We start from the raw sequence: 12,858 nt of genomic DNA on the forward strand, positions 1-12,858 counted from the left end.
AGCCAGATTATTACACATTCTTCATTCTTATTTTTCCAAGAATGGAAGAGTATAGCTTATATTCACATCCCTGTGTGTGGATGGCCTGGACCCAGTATATACATCCGCCCATCTTACATGCCAGCTTTATTAAAACAAGGCTCCCATGCCTCAAACTACATATAACATCATAAGAATAACACCAAACTTTATTTATATAGTATTCACCAATAGCAGAGATGTGAAATTATTAGATGAGAGCATAATGATCAAATGAAAACACCAACAGACGAGTAAAACCTTCAACGCAGTTCAGATGCATTCCAATGAACTTTTAAGTCAAAACCAGCTCGGGATAAGATGTGAGACATCAAAGTGTTATTTGTACAACAAACTCTTGGAAGGCACCCTTATGAAAATATGTTTTTAAGAGTGATTTGAAAGCAGAAAGAGGGCCGACCAGTGTGATCTCCTCAGGGGAGGTTGTTTCAAACAGTTGGGGGCAAACAGAGAAAAGGCCTGATCCTCTTTGGTCTTGAGATGGCGTAGATTCAAAGCTGAGGTCCTGGGATTGTTAGGACCCGGTGTATAGACTGATACTTTATTTCAAGCCCGGGGAAAGCCCTCAATGTCACTAAAATCTTATATCCAAACTATAACCTAGAAAAGACAGCTAAAATGGATGCGCTACACATTCTCCATGATTAAAAAAAAAAGTTCAGCTGCTCAATTTTGAAATGAGGCATATTTCTTCAATCCGATATTTATATAGAGAGTGAGACTATTCCAGACAGACGTAATTAAGGTATGAATGACAGTCCCAAGAGTGCTGTGGGATCACGCGGAATTGAGTTTGGAAAGTCTGCAGAGATGTAAGAAACAGGTCTGGACAAGTGTAGTGTGCTAGCATGCTTATTGGAGCAGAGGCGGTTGTTAAAAATAGCACTCAGAGTTATGCAGTTTTCACTTGTATTTTGGGATGAAGAGCTCAGAAGCTGCTGTGAATAAATGAAAGTCTCCGGGCAGAAAGCGCCAGACTGTTCCCTGTACATAATTAAAAGACAAAAAGAAGAACAAGCTTTTCCTTTCTGTGGAACAATCCGCACGAGACGCTCTATCTGTACACTTATTTTCATGTGGATACAGACGCGGAAAATCATGCTCATAATTTTATTTTCACTGAAACAACTTTACTACTGTGATGCAGTGTTCCCTATATCTTATGCTACTCACGGTTTTTAATCAAGCCAGATAAATATACTCCATGTTTGTTATTGTGACATTAGATGAAGTGTAAAGAAAGACAAAGTCCACAGCAGCAGAGATGTACTATTCAAGGAAACAACCTGAACAAACATGTAGATCTTTCCCGCATTTCACTGTTTTCACTTATGTTTCTGTAAATCAATGGATGGAAGGTCCCAAACCTTTACCAAGTGTGGGTGGCCTAATTATGGCAGGGAAAGAGGCCTGCCCTGCAGAAATCCCCTATCAAGTATAAACCCGACTGTCCCGGCTGTGCTAAAAAGAGTCTGTAAGCAGCTTTGTGCGAGGGTAGGCCCCTTTAAGTGTCCCACAGCCATGACTGCCATCACTGGCTGAGAAAAGAGGAAGAGGAGAGCTGCTGGTGGTGAAACTAACAGCTACTAGGAACTTCAGACTGCTGTTTCGTTGCGATGAGTAACTCGAACGCGATGCACTTTTGACGCTTTCCTTTGAGTCACTTTGCCAGTTTGGTCCCAGAATAACACAAATGTTGCAGTTTTCCCAAACCGCAGCAACCCAACAGTTCTTTTGCAAAACGTATGCTTCCAACCGCAGGAAATCCACTTTTTCTCCTCGCTGGACGTGCCAGGCCAAACTGTATCCATTCGATAGCTGCTGAATATTAAAGGCGGGATTTATATTTCAGCCGCAGATGATGGAAATGAATATTTGAACCACCAGACCATATAATCCTCCGTCCTGCCAGTGCCACACCTCACCCCCCTCTGATTAAATAGTCAGGCTCTGATGACCCATCTGCTGCCCAAAGTACACCTCTCACTGTGTAACTGGACCCAGACAAAGCATTCATGAGGCTGACCTTTGATAATCAGGTGAGATGTGGCCCGACATGCGGCACATCAGACTTCTGGTGAACTTCGGCTCAATGAGACAGTCCAATAACTTACTGACAATTATTAATCTCAAATGACTTTAATGGACATGAAAGAAGAAATGAAAATGAAGCCTTCATGTTTGGTGAAGCTTTAGAGTAGCTTCGAATGGGAAGGCACATAAGTGTCTTGCATTGACATTGTGGATTATTTGGAATTATTCCCATGACTGCTGTTTGCCGTCGTGGTGAGTTATTGCTTCCATTATTGAGAACATGGTTCCCACATTGTTTATATCACGCCATGTGTGACACTTGCATTGTAAACTCGAAAATGATACATTACTCTGCTCTCATGTTACATTTTTTGGCAGTGGGTAATTGAACCCTGGGTTTGTTTATGCTGAGAATATTTTGCATTTACAATGTTTGTTTTTATGCTCCTCGATGTGGTCTGCCAGGAAATGAACAATCACCTTACAATGTACTGGAACTGAACAAACAGGGACTCTGAGGGCGGTTTATATCCTCAGTGAACCTGTAAAAAGATCTAATCTGGAGTCAAATCTATGCTTGACCCAGGTTTTAGTTTGGGAGTTACTATCATATGTGGAGTTTTGTATTTTCACCTTTTTACTGAGACTCAAACTTACAGGCCTATGTCATATTTTCATGTCACTTGTTCATGCCACATTATTTGGATAATTTATAGACTCATATGTACTGTACATACATACCGTAGTTGCCTTTGAAGTCAAACTTGTACATACAAACTAGAAAACACTTCAGCAACATCAAGTAATTGAAATCACGATAATGGGAAACATTGGTGCTTTGGATGGACCAGGACCTGAATATCTACGTCTTGACTGAAGAGTGATGTTATCACTGGAAAAGAGAGTAGGGATGCACAATATGTTGCACATATAACACCGTGACAGCAACACACAGAAGACTGCCGTGTATATGTATCAGTGGCAGATTCAATATGGCAGATCTTTTAAAATATGAAAGAAAGCTGTAATTATTCAAGATAAAATCCCCAAAATTGTTGGGATTGAGTTTTTGGAATGATTGTCATCTGTAATGGATTATTTAGTGCAGGGCAGAGTTCAGAATGTGGAGCTGATATCAAGAAGGAAATGATCTGTGGGTGCACGGCTCCTCCATGTCTGTGTTCCAGTTTTTTCTGTGTTCCTCTTTCTGGAGATGCTGGAGCTTCATCCGAGGAGCAGGAGTAAGAATCGATCAACAGGTCAAACTCAACACTGATGCTGTGACATGACGTAGAATTTATGTAAGCACTGATGGTTTGGAAAAAAAAAAGACCAAAAACAAAGCAACCTGTTGCATAAAATGTTTGACCTGTGTGAAAGTCCCCAGGGCAAAAACTGCCAGAAACTGCTGACTCGCATAAACACTGCTTGAAAAATCGCCTCGAGTGTGTAAAGGGTTTAAGACAGAAGTAGGGGCAGTTTTCCTCTATTTACAGTGTTTATGCAAAGCTCAGCTAATTAACTGCTGACTGTAGCTTTATTTTTACTGAACAGATATGGAAGCGATTATCTCACCTAAGTCCTGCCAAGGAAGTGAATAAGCAACTTGGAGCATTTTACATGCATCCGTTTGGTTTGTTTGAGTTGCAACCTTTAGATTTTAGGATATTCGCATCGCCTCCCTTGGCCGACTTCAGTGGGCTGCTTGAATAATTCACAAGCTGAGTGCTTTCGGTTGACATACATTTCAGTAAATGGCATTTGAGGTCCACCAAACTGTCTGACCTCCTCAGCTTTTATCATGGTAATTTTCAAAGTGCGAAGTGCTGTCAGACCACCAACCGTGTTACATTCCAAAACAGTCTGAAGTAGGTCAACAACCGCGGGTAAAGCACTGAATATTGTTTTAAAAGGCCCAGATTTAGCCAACATTCAGTGTTTGACGTTGACAGGAAGGAGGCTAAAGAGACAGTGCTGCTTTCTTTCAGGGCGTCCTGAGATTCTTTCGTGTAATTTCCACATGGATCTGAAAAAAACAAGAACATGTTTGGCTCTTTTCTTCCAGAATCTGGCAAATTGATTTTGCTGTGGGGGTGCAGAGCGCTGTGGGGGGCTCACAGATGCTGAAGTAAAGCTGCAGGTACATGCTTTGAGGCCTCCTTTCATGTTGTAACAGGGGACCTGTCTTTTTAAAGGAATTCCCTCTGCTTGCATTGGGCCCCTTAAACCATTAATCTATGCAGCGTTTTCAGAGCTGTAATAAAGGCTAACGTTAGCGTGTAGAGCTCTCAGGCTCCCCAGCTTTATATATTTACCCCCCGCCTCTGCGTTCCGTATTCAATGATTCCTTTACATTTGTGAGCCAGCTGAGAAGTTTCACATGGGTAGCCTCCATAATGCTCGCTAACATGAGACGGACTTGTGAAATGCATCACCCACCCAGTGCCTATTTAAACAAAACCAAAATGGAAAAAAAAAAAACCAGGCACTTCCGTTTTCTTTTTGCTCTTCTTCCCTCTTGCCACATGAATAGGTTTTTATTTCAGTCTATAAACCCAATGGCCTTTGCAGTCTTTGACACATCCTCATTATTTTATTATACTTTTGAATTAAAATGCTAATCATGCAGAAGGATGGGGACAAAAACATGAGCGTCTATATATAATTAGTGTGCTAAAGTTTGTATTAAAATGCATTATGTATGTGCATTACATTCTTTAGTTCCCCCAGGAATTAATCCATTAAGTTCTTAGATGTTGATCAAGTATCATTGTGCAACAGTAAAAACTGAAATGAAAGCACTAATGTTGAGATTACATACCATGTTGAGATTAAATCAAATGTCCACTTCATAAGCTCGTCACATTACAATTTTAGAGTCACCAGTAAACCTCCGGCATGTTTTTGACAAAAGCAGGAAACTGAAGTACCCGGAGGAAACATGCAAACGCCATTCAGAAAGACTTCAAGGCCAGACTCACAGTAGGGAACTAGTTACTGTGAATCAACAGAGCGAAACACTAATCCAAAAGTTATTAGCTATTTCATATTCCAAGTTGAAATATGGGGAATAAAGTCAACAAATTAAACTGGCTGAAATTAATTCGTTAACTCTTGAAGTAAAAGCTTTTGATTGAAATATGACTTCTTTACATGTTCAATATGTTGTGATAAAAGAACCAAAATCAAATCAAAATGTGAACAATAAAGTTCAAACATTGACATAAAGATGAACAATACAGATCAAATGCTCAAACTAAAACCAAAATCTTGATATTGCAGTGAGAATATTGAAAAAAATAAAGTCAACATGTAGTGACAAAGGTTAAGTAGGTTAAGTAATTAAGACTAACACAAGCAGATTAAAGACCAGACAACATGGTAAAGCATTACCTGTGCAGTGAAAATGTTGGGACCAAAATGAAAAAGCTGAGACTATAAAATGTTGAAAAAGACACGACGTTTGAGAGAGAATAACTTTCAGATCTTGGAATCAAAGCTGACCTTATATTAACATGAAGCAGTTGCATCTAATATGAATTATCTCATGAATTATTAAACCTATTGAGCAGACAGCGTTGAGCCGGCGTCACTGAGCAACACTGAAATTCTTGCATATCATTTGCACAACAATAATATGAAAGAAGTTGTCATTTTTTTTTCATTCTAGACAAGGTGGCTTTAAAATTCCACTTTACAAATACTTCCCACATCGCCGCAGGGGTTTCACACATCACCCCTGACCATGCGTTGTCTGGAATTTGCCTTCAGCGGTGGAAGATTTCTCCTTCTCACTGATCTTCTGCTGCTAATTCCTCGCTCTTCAAGCGAAGCACAGACATCCTTGTGTGCTGGTTGGTTACGACATTCCTCTGTCATGAAAGGACACTTCTCTCTACTCTACCATCAGCCAATCACACGCGGCAGACAGTGCCTTTCTTCACCGACGGGCCTGTAAATCATTCATTTTCAATATTAGACACAGCTGAAGTGTTTTTCTGGTCTGAGGACTCCTGCGTGCCGCACATAGCACATGGATGCTTCACACACTCGCTGAGCTGACTGTGTTTTTTTTAAAGGCTTCTCTCTAAGTCCTAACATAGATCATTGATAAGATCTGAGTTTTGTTAAATAGCAGTGCCACTGAACACTGATGTGTTCAGCGGCACATCATTATCAGATGGGAACTTGTCGAAAATGCGAAAAAGTAGACTGAAACTGCAATGTTGAGATTAAGGTTAAAATTCTCAAACAGTTGAAATTTAACTGCTTGAAATATTGAAAAACAATGTTAAAACTATCATCCTAGACAGTTGAAAAGTCTACATGAAAGTATAATGTTAAGATTAATGAAACCGGTCTCAAGCACTGCAGATGAGGAGGTGACGATACGGTGTGCAAATGTAGCCTTCTCTGAGGAAATGCTGTGATGATATCTTTGATCGGGCCTAAACACTGAGAGGGGTTCCATCTGTTAACACACAGCTGGTCTGAGAGAAGCGGTTGCTGTCACTAATGCTACAACATACACCTGGTAAGAACAGACACAAAATGACAAGTCAATCAAACTGACATCAGATCAATCACGAGATCATTTGTTAGATTCGCAGGAAGGTAAGATGAAGCAACTGGACCGCATTCTCTGTTACGCAATGGACTTCTTTCTCTTGATTCATGGTTACAACACGGATGACATGGATATTCTTATGAACTGAAACAAGAATTTTCTTCTTTTCTTCTCTTTGTTCTTTACAAGGATGTTTGTAGAGTTCAGAAATACATTTATTCACAAGACTGATAACATCACAATTCAAGCCTTGCAGTTCCTGTCCTGCCATCGCTGACAGATCATCAGTTAAGGTGCTGGTTTTTTGGTTCATTGTCAGATCCGTCTGTTGCCTTAAGATCTGTCCCACCAACTCTCGCAGACTTTAGGGGTTTCGTCTTCCTTAAAGTTCAAATGTTCCTGAATTAATCTAACTGTCAAGATAAAAGATGAGTTTGTTTTTTTTTTTTTAAGACAAAATGTCGGAATAAATCCAAAATTGAATAAAGTGGTTAAAAAAAGATGGATGGATGGATGTATTTTAAAAACATATGTTCCTATGCACAGGGGTACAGCATAAGTGAAGATCCAGAGTCTTAAAATAAGCGTACGTGAAACTGAATGCAGATTGCAGAGTGTGACTGCAGCAGAGCGCAGGTTCATGTGAGGCTACGTGTGTCACATTATTGCTAAACCCTGAAAGGTCAACCTAAAGCTGCGCTCGGGAGGTGCTACATGTGACAGTTTTACACTCATACGCAGTCACGGGACTGAAGTCAAACACTGTAAAGCAAACCCGTCGCCAAGATGTACTCAAACGATCCCAAAATGTCAACAGTCTGCAGTTGTGTGTTTTTCAGATGGTGCCAAAGACGAAGGAGCGTATAAAATTTAATGGAATCGCAAATTGTTAATTTACTGCATCTCGCTCGCAGATGGGAAGCAAATAAATGGCTCTTGCAAAAATGCACTGTGGCTTTATTACAGAAAGCACATAAATATTCAGCAATGACTTGAGAGAGTTCATTAAAAAAAAAAAGGGCTGCTGTAAACTAAGACAAGAGTGAAGAAGAAAAACAGGAGGGCTTCATGCTGCCACATATCAGCTCAACACCGTTCCAAAAACCCTTCTGCCTTGCATTAACAAAGGCATCTTGGAAAATACACGGCGAGGTGATTAATGAATAATGTTGGCAGGCTGCAGAGGAGACTTCTGGGAAGTCAGTGACACAGATAGAAACCTGAACTGTCGTCTAATGTGAATGTTTGGGTGGTAAAAAAAAAAAAAAACTGTCTTTTTTTCCCCCCTCCTTTAGAATTATTTATCTGACTTCACATCAGAGATCGCTACTCTTCACATCAAAATATGAAAGGTTTTGATGTTGCTGGTTCCTTTTCAGTCTCTTTGAAATGCAGAATGTCGACTCCACTGAGCGGTTCTTCTGCGGGGACGTGATTATTTATGCTAAGAGGAAAAAGAGGCTTATTCTTGCCATCTTTTTCATAAATATTCACACTTCCTCACTCCGCTGTCTTGTCTTTCTTTTTCCTCATTAACTCTTTCCTGTCTGGTGCGCTTGCTCGTCCTCGCCACCCCCCACGCTTCTCCGCCGCTCGCCGCGGAAACGAGAGGTACTGACATGTCACATGAACAAAAGGCAGAGGAAAATGGCCCACATCGTGTGGATGTGCAGCACAGAGAAAGTGGCAGGGCCGTCCAGCGCTGCTGCCGCCGCCGCCGCTGCCGCTGCAGCACTGGAGGCCCCCGCTTGATGAGAGGACTGACCTACTTCAGCACTGACATGTTTATGGCTGATGAGCACAGGCCAGTGATTTTGCTCGCAGAGATTGCACCCCTCGCTCCGGGGCCCTCTCATTTAGAGCGCTTGGGCCTGAAAACCTTCCAAGGGATGAGACACGATTCTTCTTGGGTGGAACGTGGACACCCCACCCCCACCCCCCACCCCCCTCTGTAGCCCAGCCCACCCCCCCGACCCCGCTACCCCAGATCCTGGTGACCTCCTGCTTTCTCCGCCGCTGTCGGGCTTCACCTCTCGTGCTCCGTCAGTCATGCGGTGAAGTGTGTACGGGTGTGTCCACACTCCTCAGAGCTCAGTATCGGCTCGCTGCATTCTCGCTACACTCTGCACATTCAGAGAATTACAAAAAAAAAAAAAAAAAAAAACCAAGCTACATTGATACCAGTACTCAAGTAAAATCTTTTGGAAACCACCAACCTATTAACCAGTCATCTTATGTCGGTTAGGTAGAAGCCAATGGCTGCTTCATCAAGTCCTTGTGCAGTTTCAGTGCTATTTCCCCCAAAACACGGCAGGTAAATCTCTCCTTTTACCTACTTAGGCTCTACAGCAACGTTTCTCAAGTTAAAACAGGAAGCTTTTGTTGTGTTTTCCCCTCATTTCTAAGACAACAGCTTTGCAAAGCCTCTTAAACTGCCCATCGTTTCGTCTAGACAGTCGAGACAATCATTATTTAAATGTTGCAGTATGCACGTGCAACTTTTCTGACACAAACAGAAATCAACAGTTTCCAGGAGATGGATCTAATGCAGGCTTTACAGATAAAAATTATCTCACCGTCACCGGTGTGGCAAAAAATTCCAATATTAAGTATGATGTAAAATCCTTCAGTTTTGAGGAGAATAAAGCTTTATTACCATTACAGGCAGTGTTCAAACATTCCTTACTTGAAACAAACTCTGTCAGCTTTTTATCAACCTGTTCAAATACAACGTAACTGCACGGCAACGTTTCAAGTAGAATCATCATTTTCGCATTTTCATTCCAGAAAAGTTCTGTTTACACAGAAACATTTTAAAAACGATGTCCATTCACACAGAAACGGCAGAAACGCCAAAAACAATGTAGTTTGCACGTTGGGCTTTGAGTGAGTGCTGTTTGATACTGTAATGAAACCACACAAATGTCTGCAGAGAACAATATGGTGCAAACCTTACCAGTTAAAGAACATCCGTATGGACATGAGGCTGGATTACAGCTGCTCTGGCGGCCGCCATTGTTGTTATTGCCCTCCTACTCGCTCATGTGCAGAAGAACTATTTACTCCGGCTGTAGTTCAAATGTTCAAATTTTGTAGGGAGAAAGAGTCAAGAAGTTGACTTTTCAGTGGCGTCAATTATAAACAGACTCCCAAAACTCAAGAAAAGTTGTTCGTTTTCACTTGAACACGTTGCAAATGGGGCCTAAATATCTGTTTGGTGATTTGTTTTTTGTTTTTTTGTTTGTTCAAGTTGCAGATCGATGTTCTTTTGAACCATCCTGTCAGATTTTTTTCCGAGACTTGTTCATCAGCACACACCGTTTCATTACAGTCGCTTTCCTAAGTGCCTGTGCTGGGAATTCCTCCACTGGCTTGAATAATTCATCGTCCCTCTGACGTGAGACTAATGCATCGGACTGCCTTTATAAGCACACGGTTCGTGACCGGTAAACCCGCCGACCCCTCCGCTGCTCATTCTCTGTTTCTTGTCAAACTCCGTGTCGCCTCCCCCCCCCCCCCCACCCCCCCCCCACCCCCAAACCCCCCCACCCACACCCCCGCCTGCTGAAGAAGTAACGGCACCATTTGGCCCACTCCCCCATTATTTCAAAATTATACTTGACGCCCTCTTCAGGAGTTCACGAGTTCAAGAACAATAATGACGCCTAATTCCTCAGGTTGCCATTACACGCCGCCATGTGTGAGTTGCCGCTGGGTTTGCGCGACAGCCCGGGTGTATTCATTTTTCTGATTAAAGCCTACTGATGAAGAGGCTTGCTCTATAATTACGGCTGACTACACATCCACACTTTGCGAGATTCATGTTGCCAAGGCAACAGCCAAATTAAATATGCCTCCAAGGGGAGTAAATATACCCTTGCTCTATATATATGTAATCTTGTTTGATGTGTTTGCCACAGTGCTCTCGCTGTGAAGGAGGAAATAATTCACAGAGATTGGATGGGTCGAGGGCTGAAGCCGGGCGAGCCCACTGTGTTACCCTATCATATAATCAGCCGGAGAGCAGGAAAGACATTCTGTCCCAGTGTGAGCGTTTCCTTTTGGCATTAATATTACAGTTACAAAACCACAATGGATGGTTATTTTATGGAACTGACTCCGTCTCGGGCTTGAATTCCAACTGCTGTTCTCTCCGTTGAGTGGAAATTTATTCTTTTTTTATTCATGGCCAGCGTTTTAAATGTGTTCCCCGTCCAAAGAAACTGGCTTGACAAAAGCCTCTTTTGATCAATTAGTGGATGTTGGTGTGCCAGTCCGCTGAACCGCTTCACAAGCATGGTAAACATGATCCGTGCCATTTAGCTCCAGGACTCTTCCCAGACTTATTTTGTATTTTCAGACGCTCTTGGAATAAGCTACAATAGCTGGATTATTGTCTGGATTTACCCACTACAGCTCCAGGATATCACATGTATTGAATGCACAAAAGTTCTGGGATCGTGGAAGGACAATGAAAGTAGTTTAATGATAAACTACAGTAACGATGCAGACTGACTGTTACCATTTCAAATACCATAAAAAAAAAAAAAACTCAGGGAAACTATTATCCGACTTCATCTCAAGTAAAACATAAACTTCTCAATAAAAGGCAATAAAAAGCAAATGATTTATCATATATGAGGACTTGAACTTTTACAATTATAAGCACACAGCTTGAAGTCCAAAGTGTGTTTGATGTGCATTTGAATGTAAGTACCTTGTTTGCTAAAGTGTGGAGTGTCTCGTACAGTCTAAAGTCCAGCGCTTGGTTCAACAGCAGGTTTGTGTTCACTCCATCCTATAGCTGACGCTTGGTGCTTGGCGGAGCCCCCGCTCCGTCACAGGTCCAAGAGAATACATGAGAAACACAACATTGACTTGAAACTCTGACATCCTGGAACAATTCTGCATTGTTTTTGGGCCTTATGTCTCGTGTTATTTTGAAGAAATACTTCACATGTCTAGAGTTTCATCTCTACTACAGTTCTCCAGGTGCAGTTGTGGGACGACCTGCAGCTCTGGGTGCAGAGCGCACACCGCCCTGTCCCACCTCCGCCGCCCTCCCCCGCCACACGCTGACACAGGGGATCCGTCCAGCTATTTCTCACCTGCATTTCAAATTCGTCATCAGCACACAGTGAGCGGTTTTCGAGCTGTCGATTTGAATTACATGAGGTGGCTATAAGATCTGGCTGCAAATTGAATTTCCTGGTAGATGCTCATCCATCGCCCTGTCACGGCGCTGCATTGCAGGGCCGCCGTTACACTTTCCTTCTGATTGTAACATACTGTACACTGCTGCGATCCAGCTTTTTTTTTTCTTTTCTAACAGATTCTACACTTTTTTTCCTACATTTTCTGCAGGTTTTGCACACTTTTTTCTGCCCATTGGTGATGTCGAAAAACAATTTGGGATCACAAAAATATATTTGTGATTATTTTAGAGATTATCTAAGCTTAAAGCACCAAAAAATTCTATGTTTTAAAAACTCCTCAAGGAAGGAGTAATGATTACACAGCAGCCAGCCTGTGTGTTCACTGCAATGCAGTCTGTTTTTAGCCACATAAATTACTAATTTGACATTCCCAGAAATGGTCTTGTGATACAGAAAGCGATAAAGGTGCCATTCAGTGGTCCCAATGCAGTCTGAACAGAGGAGGAGGCAGACTGGGAGCAGGCTTGCTGTGATATTCCTGATTGCTGGAACAGGTCTGGTGGTCTGGTCTAGAGGTCAAGGTCGGATAGGGCCTCCGATCAGACGCGTATAATGTCCTTCCATTTACCATTCTCAACTTTATGACATGAAAAGGGGGGAAAAAAAAAAGGAGGGGCTTGTAATGCCCGTTAAACCCTGGCGGCAGATGGCAGGAGCAGCAAAACACCTCGAGAAGATGGCAGAAGGAAATGAAAAGAAATGAGGCTTTTGGAGCGCGTCTCTGAAAGAGAGGCTCTGGAGACTAGTTAAAGCAACCAGCCTTCGCTTTCATCCTGCCCTACACGTCCCGTTCCCACCACAGGCTTAGGTATCAGTGTACAGGACGTGATGGAGAGGGCGCTGCATTGTGTATAAGGCCGACCATCTGGCATCATACAAAAAAGCAGGGCGCAGAGAGGGAGAGGCCCCACGGCGCGTTCATCACACAAGACAAAACACAAGCCTGCGTGAATAGCAGTTGTCAAGATTGACTTGTGGGTTTGTTTCGACAACAATTTCTGT

The sequence above is a fragment of the Salarias fasciatus genome (assembly GCF_902148845.1).
Source record: "Salarias fasciatus chromosome 7 unlocalized genomic scaffold, fSalaFa1.1 super_scaffold_4, whole genome shotgun sequence".
Taxonomy (NCBI): domain Eukaryota; kingdom Metazoa; phylum Chordata; class Actinopteri; order Blenniiformes; family Blenniidae; genus Salarias; species Salarias fasciatus.